Source organism: Canis aureus, chromosome 25, assembly GCF_053574225.1.
Source record: "Canis aureus isolate CA01 chromosome 25, VMU_Caureus_v.1.0, whole genome shotgun sequence".
In the NCBI taxonomy this organism is placed as follows: domain Eukaryota; kingdom Metazoa; phylum Chordata; class Mammalia; order Carnivora; family Canidae; genus Canis; species Canis aureus.
The window spans coordinates 18,369,597-18,393,254 of record NC_135635.1 but is presented as its reverse complement, the minus strand read 5'-3'; the positions used below and the strand labels follow the sequence as shown (position 1 = coordinate 18,393,254).

At 38.3% G+C, this 23,658-nt stretch overlaps 1 long non-coding RNA gene across 1 annotated transcript in view; it reads right to left on the bottom strand.

The window, feature by feature from the left end:
- Positions 1-276: 276 nt before the first annotated feature.
- The window catches only part of LOC144297620 (uncharacterized), a 90,171-nt gene continuing 66,789 nt past the window's right edge, over positions 277-23,658 (bottom strand). The window contains exon 5 of the long non-coding RNA XR_013364579.1: positions 277-378. This is a non-coding gene — a long non-coding RNA (uncharacterized LOC144297620). The remainder of the gene's footprint in view (positions 379-23,658) is intronic.

Below are 23,658 nucleotides of genomic sequence, written 5' to 3'. Positions count from 1 at the left end.
ATGGTGGAGACATAACTTGAAAGAGTGAAAATATCAAGCTATTTGTTTGTACAAAAAGCTCTCAATGAGGAAGAGTTTATTTGTTCTTTTGACTCCAGATATTCCCCTAGCCACATCAACCACTGGAAAATTGTCCCTCAGGAAGAAAACCATTGACACAGAATAGTAAATTAAATAACTACGCTATAATGCATAATTTCAAGTTACTAGGCAAAAGCTGTAAGGATTAAATAAATTTTAGTTTGCCTGGAGCTGCATTGCATTAGAAAATCCTTACCCCAGGTGTTGAGTTTCTGGCCCAGCTGGGCCATCCATTGGCCACCTGCTCATGCATTGCTCTGTTTGCACAACGTGATGGAAATTCCTTGGGTAAAGGATCTGCATAATGGAGAAAGGAAATCATATAAAATTTTTGCCAAAATAGTTCTTTCTCTTGATTTTTAAAATTTCATTTCCCTCTTCTTTTGCCACTAGATTCTGCATGGCATAATGTATATTTTTAGCATTGCAATCCTGGCAAATACTGTTAAAAGAATTAAGTGATGCACAATTATGTGGAAACATAATAAAACAAAACAAAGCAGACGACAGGCCAACATTCCCAATATTCAGAAGCAGATGCAAAGGAGGACTGGATGTATGTACAAGTCTGCACCAGTTAAGGAAACAAGAGACTTCGCTTATTTACTTCTTTAACTCAAAACTATAAAGAAGGCAAATCAGCACCCCTGCATGACTTAGCTCTTTTTGCTACATTTATAGTAGACATATATGGCATTTAATAGGTTCTCTTCATTTCTGTCACCCAAGGTACTAGAAATAAGCCTATGGGACTGGGCTTTAATGTAGAAAAGCCAAGATAATGCTCAAGTAATAAAAATAGGATCAGCGCTTGTCAAGTCTCCGGACAATTAAATGCCAAGCTTGCTCCCCCATACTGCCCCATCTAAGAAGATAATTTAAAATGGGGCAGAAGCAGTTTCTATTGAAAGGCTAAGGAAGACCAGTTGCATTAGCTTAAGAGGCCCATATAAGAGCTTAGGAAGCTGTTATGAGTGACACATGAGAGCCAGCTGGACAAAGAAAACAGTGAGCCTCAGAATGCCCCACTGTTTCTCTCCGAATGGCTTTAATTGGCAAAGACAGTTCAAGGACCTTTTTATCCCCCAGCCGAGGGATAGTAAATCCCAAGTGCCATCTCTGGGAGGCAGCTCCTGGAGGATAGTGGATATCATAGCTACAACTACAGCATAAAATACCCTGTGCTAACCTACTCAAGGCCTGCCCTAGCACTCTCCTGGACAGCTGTGTCTAAGAATTACCTGGCTGCTTCTTAGAAAGGGTTATAAGAGCATGTCACAGCCAAGACTATAATTTAAAAATCTGTTGTATCTCTCTCTCTCTCATCTATCTATGTATATATCAAGCTAAGCTCTCTGGCCACTAACAGATTTAAGGAATGCCCGGGAAACACGGTGCACCAATTCCCACACTAGTTGTTTCCTTGATGACATGTGGTAGTAAAAAGCCTATCTGGGATCTTTTCCTCTCTTCATCACAGAAGAAGTAATTTCTTAAAAGCTTGATCCTTTCCCTAGGAGAGAGAAACAAATATAAACTCTGTGAGCAGAGAAGGCCTTTCCTATATCCTGTGTTCAAACACTGTCTGCAGCTGCAGAATCATGAAATTTATGGGAGAGGACTTCAAGATGGCTATGATCAGAGCAGGGATTTTGCTTTAACAAATAACCCAAATCATCAAAGAATGGAATCACTATTATTTATAATAATGTACTGATTCTATTACTGAGCATAGCACTCCATATGGATAATATGCAGATACTTTCTGTTGCTGGTAACACCAAATGTCTGAAAGCAATATCCTCTCTTACCAGGTATTAGATTAGGTTAAAATTCTTTGGGGTTCACCTAATCATGTGCAATTGTTGCATTAGTTACGGAACAAAGCTAAATTTCATTAAAAAGATTCTTCAATCAGATCAGGAAAAGTTTTGTTTTATTTTGATTTTCTAAATCAAATGCTCTCTTAAAACATGCATGTATATTTTTTTACTATAGACTCATGCAGAAACAATACACACTGTGTATTTCCCCTTTAAACATGTGTTTGAACTAGATCAGGGCTTGAGGTGTCCAGAAGAGTTAAGTAGGGTTATTTTCTTTTGGAAAGAATAATAATTAAAGAGATGCCTATCCGAATAAATTGAAGTACATCTTGATTTTGACTTCTACAGGTGTGTCATACAAAAATTCTATTGGTAATTATTCCCTACCCTACCTCAAAAACAGAGTTCCATTGGTTATAACTCAACAAAAGCTCCACTAAACTGTAGCAGAATGGTGTTTTTCATGCCTTGTTTTGAAGCTCAGTATGAATAGCCACTGGATTTTCCTTCTCAGTCTTATTCAACATTTGTATTGTTTTGGGGGGACTCTATTACTATTGCTTTTTCATCTTTTTCTGACTTGAATTTTAAAAATTCATTGTAAGATAACATGTTTGATATTTTAAGTAGTTAAGACTAATTACAGAAATATAGCTTAATGTGCTAAAAAAAAAAAAGGAAGAAATTAGTTGCAATGGAAAAAATCTCAAATCCACTGAGAATTTTAATCCTTTTAATTATAACATTAGAAAACTTAAGTGTTTCATAAACACAACTATTTGATCATTTAAGGGACTCTTAATACCTATCTAACAGCCTTTCCTTAAATACAGCTAGTCAAATTGGTAGGTGAAGACATTATTCCCTTCCACCCAAGCCAGCTTTATCTGTGACATTTGGATAAGACATTGTCTTTGGGCAGGAGGATTTGCCTAAGGGAAAAATGGAAGGCAAGAACAGCAACAACAAAAAGTCTGAATAACCTATGTTAGTAAAGCTGATACTTGATACTTGTATTTCAGTCATTAGATGAGTTTTCAAAACAGACAATTCAGTCAAACTTTTAGTTTAACTAACAAAATGTTTAAATAGCTACTAAATAAATCTTTTACTGGGATAATTTCTTGATTTTGTTTCATTGGCCAATTTAGTTAGCTTTTAGGCGCCAGTTCTCAAAGATGCAAGTCGAATAAACTCAATTTTCAGAGTACTAGACTATTAAAATTTCTTTTTCTTTTTTGAGATTTCTTTTTTTAAATAAAATTTTTTTTCCAATTATTCAAAATGAACATCCCATTCCTGCAAAGAATGGCATTATGGAAGGCTGATTTAGAATAGATGTTATTCAGGAAGTGTATGAAACTTAGCTTCCTAAGTTTTCTAGAAAAATATAAATTAAAATATGCATTCAGCTCTACTGTTTTTAATTTTAACCAAAGGTCCAAAGGCTGAAATCTGGATAGCAATAAAATGGGACTGTACTCCAGATAATAAACAAAGATTATTTATTGATGAAATTCATATGATTATATTTTAATTTTACACTTGATTTCAGTCATTTCCTTTAGATTTTTTTTAATATTGTTCAAAACTGAATGATTTGGGCTAATGTTTTTATTTTTTCAGTCGTTTTCTTACTATAGCATGTGTACTTCTTTGCAATCTCCTTTCTGAATGCATGTACCATTATTATTTGTCTGATTACCATTTTCAAACATTAATTTATTTGAAGTTAACTATGCTTCACATTTTAAAAGACGAAAGGGAAAATATGACTGGAAATTCATAAAAATTACTTTCATAGCACAGAAACAGACACATAGATCAATGGAACAGAATAGAGAACCCAGAAATGGGCCCTCAACTCTATGGTCAACTAATCTTTGACAAAGCAGGAAAGAAGAAAATGAAAATGGAATGAAATGAAATGAAATGGAAAAAAGAAAATCTCTTCAACAAATGGTGTTGGGAAAATTGGACAGCCACATGCAGAAGAATGAAACTGGACCATTTTCTCACACCATACACAAAAATAGACTCAAAATGCATGAAAGACCTAAATGTGAAACAGGAATCCATCAAAATCCTAGAGGAGAGCAGAGGTAGCAACCTTTGTGATCTTGGCTGTAACAACTTCTTACTCAACATATCTCCAAAGGCAAGGGAAACAAAGGCAAAAATGAAGTATTGGGACTTCACCAAGATAAATAGCTTTTGTACAGCAAAGGAAACAGTTGACAAAACCAAAAGACAACTGACAGAATGGGAGAAGATATTTGCAAATAACATATCAGATAAAGGGCTAGTATCTAAAATCTATAAAGAATTTATCAAACTCAACACCCAAAGAACTAATAATCCAGTCAAGAAATGGGCAGAAGACATGAAAACACATTTCTCTGAAGAAGACATATAAATGACCGACAGACACATGAAAAAATGCTGAAAATCACTTGGCATCAGGAAAATAGAAGTCAAAACCACAATGAGATAGTACCTCATCTCAGTCAGAATGGCTAAAATTAACAAGTCTAGAAATGGCAGGTGTTGGCAAGATGTTGAGAAAGAGGAACCCTCTTCCACTGATGGTGGGAATGCAAACTGGTACAGCCACTCTGGGGAACAGTATGGAGGTTCCTCAAAAAGTTGAAAATAGAGCTACCCTATGACCCAGCAATTGCATTACTGGGTATTTACCTCAAAGATACAAATGCAGTGATCCAAAGGGGCACCTGCACCCCAATGTTTATAGCAGCAATGTCCACAATAGCCAAACTATGGAAACAGCCCAGATGTTCATCAAGAGATGAATGGATAAAGAAGATGTGGGATATATATCTATCTATCTACAGTGGAATACTATTCAGCCATCAAAAAAATGAAATCTTGCCGTTTGCAACAAAGTGGGTGAACTAGAGGATATTATGCTAAGCAAAATAAGTCAATCAGAGAAAGACAATTATATGATCTCACTCATGTGGAATTTAAGAAACAAAATAGAGGATCATAGGGGAAGAGAGGAAAAAATAAAACAAGACAAAATCAGAGGGGAAGACAAACCCTAAGAGACTCTTAATCATAGGAAACAAACTGAGAGTTGCAGGTTGAGGGGGGGGTGGATAGGGTAACAGGTGATGGACATTAAGGAGGGCACATGATGTAATGAGCATTGGGTATTGTAAAAGTCTGATGAATCACTGACCTCTACCTCTGAAACCAAAAATACATTTTATGTTAATTAATCAAATTTAAATAAAGGTTTAAAAAATGACTTTCACAGAACTAAAAAATACCCAAGGAAACTATCTCACCCATGTTAGCCTCTGCCATTCATTAAGTGCCTCAGTCTTTCCTTATTCTTGAGTAGCATTTGGTCCGTCATCTTAACTTGAACTTAATTCCTGTTATAACATTTGAATTATCATGTCAATAAATTGCCACTAATAAGTATGGCTAATCCACTGGTCTGTTTCCTTCACTATTGGGAATTGCTATGAATAATTCAGATAGTTACTTTCTGCTCTAAATGTACTGCTTCTGATCCATAATGGATGGACCTGAAAAAAAACTCTCAGGTGATTTAGGAAAATATTTTTAAATGAGTGGTTTACTAAATAATCTGACTCACAAAATGAGTACAGATGACTCCTCAGGATGACGTAGGGAGATTCTATCCTTTTTATTTTCCAAGTCAGTTTACAGTAAAACTACTGCTGTCTATTTCCTCAGGAAATGAATCTTGGTAAATAACTGAATTGGCTGATAGCCAAGGAGTGAATCCTTTATGTACCAGTAAGCAGGGATTTTATTGAATGAAACTCTAAATTGCACTATTACACTTCTCTGCTGATTTATTTATTTATTTATTTATTTATTTATTTATTTATTTATTTATTACCAAAGTAGAGTTGATACAAGATGTTCATTAGTCTCAGGAGTACAACACAGTGATGTCGTATGCTGTCCACAACTGTAGCTATTGTCGATCACCATACAAGTCTATTACAATACCATGGACTGTGTTGTTCACGGAATGAATAAGGTATTTATTCTATAACCAGAAGGCTATACCTCTCACTCCCCTTCACCCACTTTGCCCATCGTCCACCCCGCCTTCTCTGCTCTTTTAAACAGATGATGGTGACCATAACAACCTTTTTTTTTGGTTGCTTGAAATGAAGATACTGAGCCTCAGTTCTTTGGACAGAATGATAGGAAATTGCTTTGGAAAAATGGAAAGAGAATGGAATTTGGATTCAGAAGCCCTGACTGACTTTTCTATGATACTTTCTAGCTGCATGACCTTGGACTTATGCCTGAAAATTAAGGCCAATAACATCTCCTTGGGCTGCTGTGTGAACAAATGAAATCATCTGTGTAAAACCACCCACTACTACACATTTACAATATGTTATTGTATTTAAATATTTAAATATGGTTGTCTCCATTTTGAACTTCCTCCTTTGGGGAGGAGCCTTGGCTCTGTCACTTAGAGATGTATTAGAACTCATGTGGGACCTCTGTGCAGTGGTGCTCAGTTGGCTCCACAGTCGGAATGATCCATGCCACAATGAAAACCTGGCTCTGCTTCTCTCCTATCTGTTTTCATCTTCCCTAAGCCATTCTCATCACAGCTGTCAACAGCCTCTGACTTGCTCCCATCAGCCAAGAGATCATTCATTATTTCTCCATCACTAACCCAGTGACACTTGAGACAACTTTCCCTTACACTGAGTGCTTTTAGGTGTAAAAGATGAGTGATCAACTCTATTTCAAGACTGGAAGAGTGTGTCAAGAATTCACTCCAAAGTGTGTCAATCCTTCATTATCCAGAGCAGATGATCTTACAGACATATGAGCAGTTTTTCTTGAAGTTTCTCTGAAATGCCAACATCAAGTGGAATTCCAGGCATGCTCAATTTAAAAGTCTACGTCTAAGGTAATAATAACATTCAAAATTCTGTGAGGTGCCAGTGTGACAGATCAACAAGCTCATGGAATTCCTGTTGTTATAGTACTTTGTAGCATGAATAGCCCTCTGGTTGGTGGACAGATGCAGGGAAGAGATAGTGGTAGCAGGAAATATGTACCTAGTGAATAACTGTCATCAGAGGAGACCTGGGGAAGAGCACAAATCCTGTATTCCCAACCATGTATTCCATGCATACGAGACATGATTTTATTTGTAGGGGATCACATTAGGCCTCCTGTGAGGAACTCTAAATAGGTTACGATAGTCACTTATAATTCTTACTGAAACCTTGAGCTCTGGAAACTTCTTTCATAGGAAAAAAAAAAAAAAAAGATGAGAGAACCAGCCAGAAAAAAGTATTTGTGCATCCATATACCTCTATTAGAAACATGGACATTACAACATCTTTGAATATTCTGGGATTAGGACATGTTGAATTGGCAAATGTTATCCTGCATGAGGCCCAGGAATGTTACAACATAGAAGAACATGCAGTCTCTCCTTATTTTTCTTATATCTGGGAGAACTTGATTCACTTGCAGACAGACATTGGCAAAAACCCTACCAAAGTGGACTAGTTCTACCAGAAATTAAACTTTATTAAAAACAAATTCTCTGGAAAATTCACAGAATTTTTTTTTTTTTGTAGTCACAGTCACTCATTTTCTTCAATGCTCTGTGTGCTCTTGAAATGCCCAAGCCCTCCTCCTCCAAGTTAATATTCCCAAATTCACCATAACAAATCTTTGTTCTTTTAAGAAACAAACAGCCAAAAATCAGGAACTTTCTTGAGATCCACTCACAGAGAAAGCAGTCTGGATGAATAGTCCTCAAAGGAGGGTGCTTAAACATCTCCTAGGAAGTTTGTTGAAATGTCCAGAGGCCCCATTCTCGGTTCTTCTCAGGCGGTAGGTCTGGGGTAGCCCCTAAGAATCTGAATTTCTAGAAAGTACTCCAGTAGTCACAGTCTGGACTTTACTATTCAATGAGCTCTGATTGTGATTCAATGTTTGGAATTGCATCAAACTTAAATGACTCAAGATCAGCAAAGCACAACGACAGACAGCTTTTCCGAAGCCAGGCATTATAAAGGTAATATGTGCTAAAAATGAACTGACTCTGCAACGGTTTCATGCCTTCATGTTTCTAGTGAAGATTCACATTTTTTTCTTAAAGCATCAGCCTTCTGATTTTCAGTATAGTAGCTGGAATCTATACAATTATATAGTTTTAATGAGTGGTCTAATTCTCTCTGATTCCCCAAGTATTCCCATTGTGGAAACCACTGCACTACCCAGAATACCAACCCAGAAGTTCCCAGCCCAAGGTGAGCTGCTGTCTCCACGAGAAGCATCTAGAAATGTGGCAGGGGGTTGCATTTCTGATTTTAGTGATTGAGAGTACCACTGTGTTATTAACCATCCTGCAATGCTTAGGACAGGAGCCAGACTCTGAGCAGAGGAGTGACCCAAACAATTCTACCAAATAGAGTTGTTCCATCCAAAATGCCAACACAACTTCTATTAAGAAACTCTGCTTGGGATACCTCAGTGATTAAGCGTCTGTCTTTGGCTCAGGGTGTAATCCTGGAGTTCCAGGATCGAGTCCCATATCTGGCTCCCTGCATGGAACCTGCTTCTCCCTCTGCCCGTGTCTCTGCCTCTCTCATTCTGTGTCTCTCGTGAATAAATAAATAAAATCTTTAAAAACAAAAAAGGAAAAGAAATTCTGCTTAACATTATCAACTTGTCCTCTCTCCCAAGAGCCCTATGGCCTTTATGAATTCACACTCATTCACTCTTTCAACAAACAATTATTAATCACTTACAAAGTGACAGGCCCTCTGCTGAGTGCAGAGGACATAGAAGAAAAAAATAATGCAATCGTTACCTTCAAGAAGCTCCCATGGTGGAAGAAAATCAATTTATTTCAATACCACGTGGTAAGGGCTGAGACAGAGGGGAGCAGGGGCTGACTGGCAGCACACAGGAGGACCAGGCACTCACTGAGGTCTCAGCAGACAACATAATGCTAGACCAAGAGAGGCAGAAGAATTGGGGTCAAGGGTGGAGTAGGGCAGAGAGTAAAGGAAGAATAAAGGCTTTCCAAAGAGAGAAGGCAACACCCAAACAAAACTCTGGCAACTACGAACATTTCACTCTGATGAGGTACACAGAAGGCGTGAGGAGAATAAAGGACAGGAGCTGGCTTTGGAGAGAAGATCATGAGCTTAGTTTTAGATATTCCGGGGTTGAAGGCGCAGAGGGCAAACTGTGGAAATGCCCTTTAGATAGTTGGGTAGATGGCTCTAACATCTGGGGAAAGATACGGGGTGAAAATATAGATTCAAGAGTTAAGTCACCACACAGACTATAACAGGAGCTGTTGAAAGTAAAGAGATCTCTTAAGAAAAAGCAAGCTTGAGAAGAGGGGTTTGGGAGTGGAAGAAGAGGTTGACAAAGCAACGAGAAAGAGGTGAAGAGTAGTTGAAGGGATTGTGATGTTTCTTAAGCCAAAAGAAGAGAGAATTTAGAGGAGGAGACAGTGGTCAACAATGTCAAATGCAGCTGAGAGGTCAAGGAGGATAATGCCTAGGAAGAGTCTGCTGGATTGAGCCACCAGGAACCTAGTGAGAGGGACAGGGCAACTCTCTCAAGGACACAACCAAGGAAAGCAGAGAAAGGAAGGGAGGAGAAAAAAAGAGGCACAAGGAAGTGTGTTTATCTGCTCATTTATAGATGAGAGAAAGATAGTTGTATAATAACAGGAAGGAGTCATTAGATTTTAAAAGAAGGCGTAGAACTATTAGGTGAACTCCCCAAGGACCTAGAGGCTTGGAATGCTAGGCACAGGAGAGAGGAGGGGAGCAGAGTAGTGAAGGCGATTGCCTTTATGGATTTGCTTTAAGGTGGCTTAGGATCTCTTCCTATAATGACTGATTTTCTTACCCTTCAGCCACATACTTGTAACTTCAGACAACTCACGTTAAAAAAATAAACAGCATGAGTAGTGCCTATACAGGATATATATATCTGCAGCATTTTATTCATCCAACAGATATTTATCATAGGCCTAGTTTGTGCCTGATTCTTTCCTTTGTGCTGAGAACATTTACAAAAGAAGTACTCTTCTGGTGGAGGGAGACAGGCAAGTAACAAAACCGTAAGTGATCTATCAGAGGGTAAGGAATGCTAAGGGAGAAAATAAATGAGGGAAGAGGGAGAAGAAGAGGTAGTGCTGGGGGTGAGAACAGCGCAGTCAGGGAAGGCCTCTTGAAGAAGGTGACATATGACCCGAACCAAGCGGGAAAGTGAGTCTTGCAAGGATGAGGGAAAAACATTCTGGGCAGTGGGAACCTCCACGTGCAAAAGCCCAGACTTAGCATTGAGCCTGTGGAGCTCCAGGAGCAGTCGGTGAGGCTTCAGATGCAAGGGGCCCCAGGTGGCTGCAGGGGAGGGGCGGGAAGCCAGCAGCCAGAGGTGGGAATAGAATGGGACAGGCCAGACAGCAGGGTGCAGTGTGCACACCCACTTGAGGGCTTTGACCTACTCTCTGGAAGGGGGCTGGCGGGGGGGTGCTGGGCTCTGAGCAGGGCAGTGACTTGTCTCTGGGGCCCATGAATCCCTGAGGCTGCCCAGGAGAGAACCAAAGGGATAAGACAAAAGTGGAGACCCCAAGCCCTGTAGAAGTTATGGCAGTGACTCCGGCTGGGTCTGGGGGACAGGCTGCAGGAGCAGTGGAGGGCAGAGGCATGGGTCTGATTCCATTTGCAGTGAGATACTGTTCTAAGTGCTTGACATGAATTAATTCCTCTAGTTCTTACAAGAACTCTGAGATAGGTACCACTACTAACTCCACTTTTCACACTCTAAAGGATACTCTGTCCAAACAGCCGTAGTGACTCATGTAATGGACTATCACTTAAATTATTTCTGAAGTGCAAGATAGGTATGAGGTTAAAAACAGAACAGAACTCTTTCTGGATATTTAGATATTGTGCTTTGATTCTAAAGTTTAGTGTACAGCCATGACCAGTATGAACTAAAACTGTAGTACATTTTAAAAATTAAATAATATTTAATTTATTTTATTTAATGAACATCCATTTGTTACCTTTTGCCAGACTTAAGTAACACAGAACATACAGTGAGAATATTATTTTATTAATAAGAAGAGACAAATAATTTTGATACCAGATGGATATTTTGGGGGCTCTACAGGAAAGTCCCAAAATAGTAACACCACTTTAGCAGAGAAACCTCTCTCCACTCCTTAAGCTTGAGTAACAAATGGCCTTGTTATTTTAGTTCTTCCAGAAATGCATGGCAGCTGGTATCCAAGGCCACCTAGAGCCATGAGAGAATATTTTAAATGTTCTTTTAAATAATAATGTAAGGAAGTGTGGGTTTTTTTGTAATATTCAGTGAATTCTAATTTTTTATTATTTTAATTTATTGGCTATGCTTTTCATTTGGTATTATGATAAAACAATCTTTTAATGATATCATAAGATAGTACTAAACAGTAGGTTAATTTACAACTGAGATTAGGTTTTTTGGATTTCATTACAATAGAAACAATATGATGTTTCTACAATATCCATTCATTTGTTATTTATTTACTCAATCTACATTTTTCAGAGTCTAATGGAATTTCCATACAGGAGAGATTACAAAGTAATATATTATTGGATACCAGTGTCATGATTTTCAATCTTTTCCCTTCTCATGTGTTAGCAAATGAAAAATTGAATGAACATTCCTTTTGTACAGAAGCATTAAAAGCACATTTCCTTTTAATTTGCCAATAGAAATTCAAGGACTTAAAATTCTTTATATACCCTTCTGATATCACAGGTTGGAATCCTGCACATGGTTGAAAAACCAAACAACAGGGCATATCAGCAAATTTAAACCACTGGGTACAGCAAAGCCTAATGGGAGTGGAATTTCAAAGCAGGCATCTAGGTGAACAAGTATTCCATGGAACCTAGGTAATTTTCTGGTGATAGCACTGAAACCTTCCAATTCACCAGGAAAAAGAGACTTTTATTTTACATTCTAAGATGCTGGGTTTTTTGATGACCAACCCCACATTAATCAACCAATAATTGCATCATGCAGGGAGTCTGAATGGTAAAATTCAAAGCTAATATTAATTTACCTATGACAATTTACCTATTTCACCTACAGTAGAAGCTCTTTTAAATAATGTCCACCTCATCAGGTCACCAGATTAATAGATATTCCCCATTTCCTCTGTGAAAACATACTGGTAGATGTCCTAATAAACATTCTTTGATATGCTTGTGTACTTCTGCTCCCGTTGCACTGAACTGCATTGAACTGCAAAAATTCAACTGAGTTTATCCCAAATGTATCTTGGTTGTATTTTTTATCAAAACTGCATAAATTAAAGTACCTGGAAATTGATAAAAGTATAAGTGGAAAAAGGACTAAGTGCTCTTTTAATGAAAACCATGTAAGTGATGTGGAAAGATAATGTCACAATCATAAAGATGACCAGGTAATTGCTATGAATAATGTATGAGTGCGACAACTGTAAGAGATTGGAAGAAAAATTAAAAATCTCAGATTCTCTAAACAAATCGATGTGCAATCACGTTTAAGTTTTCATTCCACTTCAAAGCTATCGAGATTCATAATCACTGGCTATCATGACTGGTGGGTTTATACAAGAAAGATGAAGTGGTATCTTAGAATAAACAGTGGATTCTTACTCAAAGAAAAGCCCTGGGTCTGATATTAAAATACTGATGAAAAAAATAAAAATAAAATATTGATGAATGCATGCATATTTTCCCATTTTGGGTTAAAATAGAATATGTACAATTATATATATAATTTGTTTTATGATTTCTCATATTTAACTGACCTGTCAAAATGATCAGCCAAGTATTGACCAAGTACCTATTCACTTGGAGGTTTCCTTCTGTACCTTATTCAGGCAGGTTCACTGAATTTCTTCTGTGGAGGATTACTTTTAAGTTCCTTGTAGGAATAGTGAGCTGATTTCAGATGGGCACTGAAGGGGGAAAATATGTGTAACTTATTATTTGCCTCCATTATAATGAAATGATAGAGGCACACCTCAGGATGACTGGGGTTTATTGCTACAAAATAGCTCCAATGAGTCACTCCTCCATGATTTCATACCCTTGGATACTATCCTCCAATATGATCAATTTCTTGGACTGAAAAAATATGGCATAAGCAATGCTGTGCAAAAAGTAGGCCTTGGCCTTAAGAAGTCTCATACTTTTTGCCTTTGTTCTCCTGCTGCCACAAGATGTCATGCAAGGAAGCCCAAGCCAGCCTCCTCATGAACTGCAAGTCATGTAAAGAGACTTTAGAAGATATAAGACCACTTTGAAGAAGGAGAGGCCAAACCAGCACCCATTTGTTCCAACCATCATAGATGATGGTGCCAAACAGATTAGTAAGTCCATCCTTGATGCTCCAGACCCAGTCATAATACCAGCTGACTGGAAACACATGAGTCTGACCAGCTGATACCACACAGAGTGGAGACCAGCTGCCCAGTTGAGCCCTGCCCGTTTGCAGAACTTCGGGCAAATAAATGATTATTGATATTTTAGGCCACTAGATTTGGGGGCGGGGTAGTTTATTACACAGTATTAGGTAACTGTCACAAAACTGAATAATCACAAAACCTTGGAAGCCTATGGCAGATGTCCCAGTGGTTCTCTGGTGTCTGGAAATAAATACAAGCTTTAAGGCACAAGCAATAGTAAAAATAAGAAATCTCTTTCATACCTAAATAAATAAATAAAGAAAGAAGAAGAAGAAGAAGAAAAAAAAAAAAGAAAAAGAAAAACTAGAACTCATGTTTGTTGAAGCTTTAAGAAAAGGGTTCTGACATTTTTCTTTGATTTGAGGTTTAAATTAAATCCATAACCTTAGAAGCAACATTTTCCAGGGGCGATTTTGCTCACAGTGCAGAAATAAAATATGCTATGCTAAAAAGAGAAAGGGCAATAGGAATTCTACAGTATTTTAAAAATAAAAAGTTGAAGCAGAACAGTCTGGTAGTCTATGAATACCAATTTAATACCATGCTAATTTGAAAACTATAAGCCAGAAAAAACAGACTGATTATTATAGATGAATATAACCCTGATGACTAATGTAACTATGGTCTTTGGAATCTGTGTTCACTGCAACAGTAACAGACCGTTGTTAGAACTGATTTCCAATTCTATCCCCTTATCCCTGAATTTCCCAATTATTCTCCTCCCTGCTGCGTGCAAAGGTGGAGAACATTAGAAACATGGCACTTAGAGCTGGAACGGGACAAATGAGAGAGGAGGAATCTCTCCCTCAGGATCTGCTGCAATATCAAAGTAAAAACAATCTTCCAATCACTTGTGTAAATAACCATTAAAATGATGAATCGTCCTTGCATTTTCTTCTTTCTCTCTAGTGCATATTAAAAAAATGACAATTTGTTTCGAAAATGACCAATGTCATCTGAATGTTTGCAACAGGGGCTACTCACGCATACACGGTAATATTTTTAAAGCAGAAAGTGTTTTCAGCCTGGTACAAGAAGATAAAAAATTACTATGCGGTGTATTTGTAGCTTTATTTTTTTTCATTTCTCAAGAGACAGGTTTCTTCCAGAAGCGCAGTTGATAAAACATGATTTATTTTTATAATTTCGCCAGAGAAAAGCTGAAAGTACCTACCCAGCTTCAGTACTCCTGTAAAATTAACTGCTAGTGATTTTTGTTCATTTTATACCTTATTCTGAGCTTTGCTTTAACGACTGCCTTATTTTTCTGTTTGAACCAGATAGAAAAATAAACTCTCAGAGTGTGAAGAAATTGCCAAAACATTTTTTTCATCTGGTAGTTTTCCTATAAACTTAATGCCCTTTATTTTCACTCTAGAATACCAGTAAAACTACTAAGTCAATGAATTAATTGTTAAAGTCAGCATCACCTAATCTGTGTCCTTTCAGTTTAAAAAGACATCCTCTAATAGCTAAAGTATAAGACATTCATCATAGAATATTTACCAAATAAGAAAATCTTAAAAATAGAATAAAAATTGAGAATAATCACATGACCCAGAGATAATCACTGTAAATTTTGGTAAATTGTTTCCTAGTGAAGGAATCTGAATGTTTAATAAATTTCAAACATATCTGCTACTCCTCAATAAAACATGAAACTTTGGTCTAATTTTCCCTTTGAAATTTATATTTGTAGTCATATTTGTAATAATTATTAGTCTTATATTAGTCTATATTTCTAAGTTTTTGATGGACACTGTTTTAAATTATTTGACAGGCTGAATATTAAGCAAGAGATAAACAAGACTGTGGTGCAGAATAAAGTGGAAAAAGAGAATTCTTTATGCACTCATGTAATCATGACACAATCAAGCCATAGAACTTCCATCACTCCTATAAATTCCTTGGTGCCCTTTTGTAGCCAATCACCTCTGCTCATCCATGGCATCAGGCAACAATTGGTGTGCTTTCTGTTATATATACTGTATACTATAGTTATTAGAGTTTTCTAGAGTTTCACATAAAGGGAATTCCTACAGTATATGATCTTTTGTATCTGGCTTCTTTCACTTAACATAATGGTTTTGAGATTCATTTATATTGTTGCATGTAACAATACAATGTTATTTTATATGACCAAGTAGTTCATTATATGGTTATATAATAATTTGTTTACTCACCAGTTGATGGACATTTAGGTTATTTCCAAGGGCCATCATGTTTAAAGCCACTATGAACATTTGTATAAAAATATTTGGGTGGGCGTGTGTTTTCATTCTCTTGGGTAAAAAAGTAAGTATGAGATTTCCCAGTCCGAAGATTGGGTATATACACGTTTCACTTGATAAAAAAAACTGCCAAGGTATTTTCCAAGCTAGCGTATACCATTTACACTCTCATCAGAAATATATTTGTTAGGATTATTTCCTCAAGTTTTAACCATTCTGTTGTATGCATAGTGCTGTATCATTAGGGATTTAATTTGCATTTCCCTAATGACTAAGGTCATCTCAACTAATGTTGAGAATCATTCATGTGCTTATTGGCCATTGATACATGTTCTTTGATTGATTTTTTAAATATGATGTGAAGTAAAGGCTAAAATGCTTCATTTTCATATGGATATCCAACTATACCAGTACTACCAGTCAAAAAGATTAACTTTTCCACTATGCAAATACTGTAGAACTTCATTAAAAACAATTGGCCCTGTATATTTGGATCTGTTTTTGTACTCTATGTTCTGTTTCATTAATCAACATGTCCATGATTAAATCAATACCACAGTATCTCGATTAATGTGCATTCATAAGAATTTTTTAAATTAGGTAGTGTAATTCTTATTTTTCTAAGTGGTTTTTTCAATTCTGGATTCTTTGCATTTCTATATGGATTTTACATTCACCTTAAAAATTTCTTCAGAAAAGTCTGCTGAGATTTTGATTTGCAACTGCAACTAACTTTATTTATTTAAGTCAATTTGGGAGTTTTTGACATCTAAATAAGTCTTCTAATCAATGAACTTCTTTAGGTTTATTTTAATTTTTTTCTGCAATGTTTTACAGTTTTCAGTTTTCAAGTGTTACATATAATTTGTTAAAGGTGCCCTAATTTTTTTGGTAATTGTATTGTAATGGTTATTCTTTAATTGCAATTTCTAATTATTGGTTGCAAATATAGAAATGCTCATTTTTATACATTGATCTTATGTTCCATTGCCTCGCGAAACTCACTTATTGGTTCTAGTAGTTTGTTCATAGATTTGTTAAGATTTTATAAATACAGAGTCATCTCTTCTGCCTTTCTAAGACATATACATGTTGGGCTTTTTTTTCTTGCCTAAGTGCACTGGCTATGAATTCCAGTAGAATGTCTACTGTGCTGAGGCTTGTAATCCAAGAACTATACCTCCTCCAAGTGTATGTTCATTGTTAAGAGTAAACAAACAAACAAATAAAAAACACTCCATATACTGGAGGAGTCAAGTGAAATAAACAGTGTTCTGAAAAGCATCAACTTGTATCATGCACTTATTTGAGGACACCAGTAAACTGTGTCACTGTTCCAAATTTAAGCTTTCAGTAAATTACCACAAAGTAGTGTGCCTAGGCATTGTGGCATACAGCTCACTTCTGAGCTAAAAACAATAAAAACAGAGTGATAATTAGGAATTTGCCATTTTACTTCGTGTTTTTACTCATGGATTTAATGAACTTACATTTGAAATCATGCATTATCTCTATCTAAGCCAAGGCTTCCAAAATAAGTGAACTGTTTAAGTTATTAAACATAATTACACACAAAACTATGGAGAAGGCAAAAGGACACATCTGAACATTGTATTTGCATATGATCAAAATTCCATTAGCATGTAAACAAAGGATCTGCATGGACCAGAGACACACTCAGAGCCTGAGCAAGGCTCTGTCATCTTATCTAAGGCATGTCTGGGAGCACAGCAGGGCCCAGTTACAGACCCGAGTGCACATCATACAACCAAGGAAGCACATAACTTGAAATAACCAGGCCAGCCTGGCTTTCCTAACTTAGTGAGAAGAAGAGGTAAGGACATTGAGGCTGCACTACAGCGAGGCTAGGCCCCCAAAGAGAGTAATTAATAACTTGTTTTATTGGGAGGAGCCTGGCATTAGGCAAATCCTTTCCTCTTTTCATGTTTATCCATCCAAAAAGGGCAGTCTTTTTAATCATGGAGATTTGAGGACATAGCCTCAATTGACCTATGTGAGCACAACAGAACAAAGGATTAAATGGTTTTTATAACAAGAAATAGGCTTGAAGAAAGAAATTACATCCTCCTCTGTAAACTAAAAAATTAGCTATAACAGGTAGCATATCTTCTTTGCTTTTCTTTAACTTATTTCCTCCATTCTAGTTTCTTTTAATATTAGAATCAATTCAGTTGGTAACTGCGAAGGTTTGAGGACTCTCTTCCATCTCCATGTTTTCACTTTGGTTTGCACAAATCTCAGGGGTACGATGTTTGGAAAGAAAACACATTCCAGACCTAAAGGCTGTGCAGGGGGATTTGTACAGCTCCTCAAGCAAGTAACCATGCTGGGTAGTAAAGCTGGGCTGGCTGAGGTAATTATCACATGCCTGGCCTGGACAACATGGGAAGAGTACAGTTCTAATGAGGGCAGGACAGGAAAAGGTAAAAGTATGTGTGAGCTCTCATAGAACCATTAAAAGGGGAAATTCCTGAACTGGTTTGGCCCAATTAATTTCAAGCATTCCTGTCATTTGAGTAACGGGTACAGACATTACATGTGCGGCAGGGCCTGCTAGATACCAAGCACTGTGTTAATTGCTGGGACAGTCAGCATCTCTGCCCCCTAGAAGCTTACAAGAGAGCAGGAAATATGGGCAATTACAGGATGACCAGGGTCTCATGGGAGCAGAGGGGAGGGTATGTAACTTAAGTGTGGAGTCCAGAAAAGTCTTTCAGGAGGCAGCAACAGTGAAGCTGCAATTCTATGGAAATGAGTGTCTAGAGGAGGAGCAGCACCTGGGGAGGAAGAGAATCCCCTGAGCAGAGAATCCAGAGAGAAGCGAGTGGGGGGCTTTTGATGAACTGAAGGAAATTCAGGCTGGCTGGATGTAGAGCAATCCTGAAGGAGGCTTGGAGGTCGACCCCATTAGAGACTTTGGGCTTTAAAAGCAGAAAAGAGTCACTGGAAGGTGACTGAGACCAATTGCACAGCATTTTAGAAAGACAGCTCTAACTGCAGGGTGGAAATGTAGTGGAATGGGGCAAAACTGGAAGCCACATCAAGGCTTCTTTCACTGACCTAGGGAATAGGATGTGCAGAACCACAGTGGTGCTGCTATAAAGAATTGCCATGACCTTAGTAACTTAAAACAACACATTTACTATCTTAGAGCTCTGGAGGTCTGTAGTTCAAAATGAGTCTCATCTTTGGGACCCATCTTTTCCAGCCTCTAGCAGCTGACATACTCTTTGTTTCATGGTCTCCTTTTTCCATCTTCCAAGTCAGTAATGGCCAGTCAATTCTCCCTCATAATGTCAACCCTCTGGTTCTGAATCTTCTCTCTCTCTCTTTCTTTCCCTTTAAGGGCCTGGCCATTACATTGGGCCTTCCTAAAAAATCCGGGCCAATCTCTTTAAGATCAGCCAATTAGCATCCTTAATTCCATCTTTTAGACTTAATTGCCCTTTGCCTTGTAACATAAGGTATTCAGATTAGGGATTAGGGTGCTGGCATCTTTGCCAGTCATTATCCTCTTCCCACTACTATGGCTACTGCAAGGAGTGAAGGGATTCAGGAGATATTTTGGAAGCAGAAGTAAAAACAGTGATTCGTGATTCCCTGGAGAACAGCTGCATGCTCAGACAGTTCAGTTTGTGCTTCTCTCCGTTATCCATTTATAGCCTTGTGTTATTTGGGGTGGGGAGTCTAGGCGGCTGACAAAATCAAATCATTATTACAATATGGGAAATAAAGAAAAAGAGATCAGAGCAGAAGTGGCTCAAGGAAAAATCTGACTAAATGGCCAAGATTTACCTCTAGAAATAGTTCTGAGATCTCCAACACACCAACAAAGGAGGGATTTCTATGCTTTCCTCATAGCCACAATGATTTCACTCTGGAAAAATTTCAGGGAAGCATTATCACTCACCTTTGATAGCTCTTTAGAAAAATCTCAGTAATTATCCATAAAGCATCTAGTTTTAAACAATGAAACTTCCTGGTGATATTTCCAAGATAAATTACCACATTTCCTCAATTCTAAAATGCACATTTCCCAACATTATGTTTCTGAAATCAGGATGGATATGGACATTTAATGTAGCATTTCTTCTTTTTTACTTTTCCTCTCAAAAACTGTTTTCAACAGATGAAGTCTTTACAATTAAGGGTATGTGGTAATTTTTCTCCAACCATGGTGATTGTCCTACTAAGGCAGACAATGTTTGTTTTTAAAGTTTAAGGACTTTTTAAAAAGATTTTATATTTATTCATGAGAGACCCAAAGAGAGAGGCATTGACATAGGCAGAGGTAGAAGCAGGCTTCTCACAGGGAGTCCGACGCAGGACTCCATCCCGGATCCTGGGATCACGCCCTGAGCCGAAGGCAGACGCTCAACCCCTGAGCCACCAAGGCATCCCAAGATAGACAATGTTAATAAGCAAATGACAATACCTTTGCCACAGACATTGTTATAGACCTGGATCAGACCAATGAGCTGTGAGATATTTGAGAAAGGTAGCTCCTCACTCTTCCAGGACAGAAGTTAGAAGACAGGTCTTTTCGCACCGGATACAAACAAGGAAGAAGCTCTCAAACACAGCAGGAAGAATAGATGCAAAGATATGAAGGATTGTGGATGATAATGTTGATACACCAGGTTCTTTATTGAGCATCTATTCTTTACATTTAATCCCCATAATAATCTTGTGAGACAAGTTACCGATCTTGGATCCTGTTTCATAAACCAACAAATTCCTTCTACTGTTTGAGTCAGTTTGAATTTGTCACTTATAATCATATGCATTCACACAGATACAGCTAGAGAGCTATTGGGGGGGGGGTATATACCATCGTCAAAAAACACCAAACACTAACATCATACACCAACCTGAGCAGAAATTTCCCTTTTTTTCCAACCAGTCCCCAACTCAGAACCAACCCAACTTTCTGCTTCCTCCTAGTTTGCCATACGTTGTTGGTAACAGCTACATAAACTGAGTATCATAAAGACACTCCATAGCCCATGATTTCCCACTGCATTCTAAATATCAGTGTTGCTTAGATATTCCTTCACTTGTGACTTCTCACCTACCTTTAGAACTCTCTGATTCAATAATTTCAAATGTGTATTACTTTCCTCTTGGGCCCTAATCCACATCTTCCTGCTTTCACAGAAGATCTGGCTTATGCTGTCATTGAAATGTGAACATCCTCAACTACACCACCCATCCTCCTTTCTTACTCCAGGGGTTACACCTGGATTTAGTTGCATCAAGCTCTCCAGATTGAGATTATTTCCCATGGCTTTCTATTTGCTCAACCTCCAGACGTTCTGCTGGGATCATGAACTTAACAGAAGAATGCTAGGGGCTAGGGATGCCTGGGTAGTTCAGCAGTTGAGCGTCTGCCTTCAGCTCAGGGCATGATCCTGGGGTCCTGGGATTGAGTCCTGCATCAGGCTCCCTGTAGGGAGCCTGCTTCTCCCTCTGCCTATGTCTCTGCCTCTCTCTCACTGTCTCTTGATCTGTGTTTCTCATAAATAAATAAATAAACTCTTAAAAAATAACAAACAAACAAGGGAACACTAAACTCATTCAACCCTCTATCCCTCATCAAAATCTTGCTTTTCTCTCTGGACTCCCTATTATTGCAGTAATTGGAACATGAAAAATGGAAATGGGAGTAAGTGGGGGTAGAAGGCAGCTAAATTAGAATTTTCTGACTTGCAATCTTCAGAAAAAGACGGGTGTTGTACTGATTTTTCCGACCACATTAGGAAGGGCTTCATGTGGACAAGGATGCTGACAGAGCCAAGTCAGCTCTCTCATTGAAATCTCACAAAAAAGGGAAACTATTATGGGTGGACCTAGAGGTCTATAATCTTGTATATGCATAGTAACACTCCTGAGCATGATATAGGAAACCCTCTTAGCTGTGCTAAGTAAGTAATAACAGGTTGGCAACAGCTTTTTATTGACAGTGTCAAGAAACAAGAGGTCAGGCATCACATATTTTTCACAGTCCTCTAGCTTGGGAATCTCCCATATATTTTTTCCTCTCCCTAAGCCCTACAATTGGTTCTCTATCCTGGAATCATCACCCAAACACTGCTTCTCCTCTGTATCCTACTGGACAAGGTAGTCTCAATAGCCCTGTACTAGATAGTAGTACCTTCCCCCCTTGCCATCTGAGGAAATTCTGCTCATCTTTCAAAGCGCAATACAAGCTTTCTTTCCTCTGTGAAGATTACAATGACCTCTCTTTTCTACTTGTCCTATCAGAGTTGACTGCTCATCCTGGCTCAGATCCAGTGTTCATATTCCCAATATATTTTTGCATGAATAGTTATGTATTCGTAGATGATCCTTATTAAACTTTGTGCTCTCTCTAGTGGGTCAGTCAGGGAGTGAGGGAATTGAGGGGGAGAGCAGAGACATGATATCTTCTTTTTCTTTATATTTTCTGCTCCCCAAACTGCTGTTGACCTAATTGATTGAACCAAATCTCCTGAATATGCAAATACATGCATAGGCATATTGCTGTAAAGGTGTGTTTCCCAGGAAACACAGTAAGTGCAGACTTTGGGATTGTTGTGTTGCACAGTTCCAAAATGCATTGTGGGTGTGGGGGAAGTTGTGAATGGAAAAAGGCAGAGGCGTCACGCACTCCTGCTCAAAGAAACTGTGCAAGTCCTGCAACAGCCCTACTGCAATCCCTTCCAGTCAGTCCTGAAATGGCCTGGGGGAAAAGCGCCAGACAGAGTTGTAAATTGGCTCATCTCTGCTGTAGACCAGGAGTGCACTGGGCTGAGACACACACATGGAAAGGACATAGAGATGATTACTTTTCTAAGGGATATAAAATACCCAAATGGTGTAATACAGAATATTTCAGTATCACTAAACTCCACACTGCATTAGAATCTGTCACCCATATGGAAATAGATGGTTCTGAACTTATCACCCTCATATTTCCAAACTAGCAAATGTAAAAATGGTTCTGCATGCTTGTTTGGACAAAATTTTGCAAGCAACAGCAGATTGTATTGTTTGTCGACTGCTGATGAATTATGCTTGGAAGGTTGAATATTGCCTCCTTTTATTATTACTTCCCATGTGCTAGGCACTGTGCCAAGCACTTGTGTAAAGGCAGGTGAAGAAAGGGAGTTTTCTCTCAGAGGGATTTAATGTCTTATTCAAGGTCACCATCCAGCAAATGAGACACCAGAGCTTGAACTTCAATCTGATGCACTTCAAAGGCCACATACTTAACTACTAGGAGAAACATGATCGTCTCTCATCAGGTACGGGAGGTACAGCCATTTCAAATGCCACGAAAGGTTGCTACTAGCAGAAGGAGGATATGAAGCTCTCCTCAAGTGAAGGAACCCCCTTTGTCCAGGCCTTTCTCGAGTCACACAGAACCAAGTGTTCTATTTTTGTTTTATTTCCCGTGGAAATTTTTCCTGTGGAATTTTTCATTACAAAGGCCACCAAGAGGTAGGAACAAGAAGAGCAGGCAAAAGGTTTTTCTCTCTGCTGCTCCATGCTAAGGACATCTGCCCAGGGATCTTCATCTTTTGAAGGCAATGTGAGACTGTGCTGTTGGCCATTTAGAGCTACTTGAGCTTAAAGGATCCTGTTGGCTTTTTCCTGAGGATCAAGCTGTAGAATTCATGTTTCCCAGGATGCCCTCTTCCATAGCCCTCTCATTGTCTTTTTTTTTTTTTTAATTTTTATTTATTTATGATAGTCACAGAGAGAGAGAGAGAGAGAGGCAGAGACACAGGCAGAGGGAGAAGCAGGCTCCATGCACCGGGAGCCCGATGTGGGATTCGATCCCGGGTCTCCAGGATCGCGCCCTGGGCCAAAGGCAGGCGCTAAACCGCTGCGCCACCCAGGGATCCCTTCTCATTGTCTTCAGGTCTTCAATGTCACTTCTCTTCACTCTCATAACTTCCTGTCCATGCTTCAGTCATAGTCTCTACAC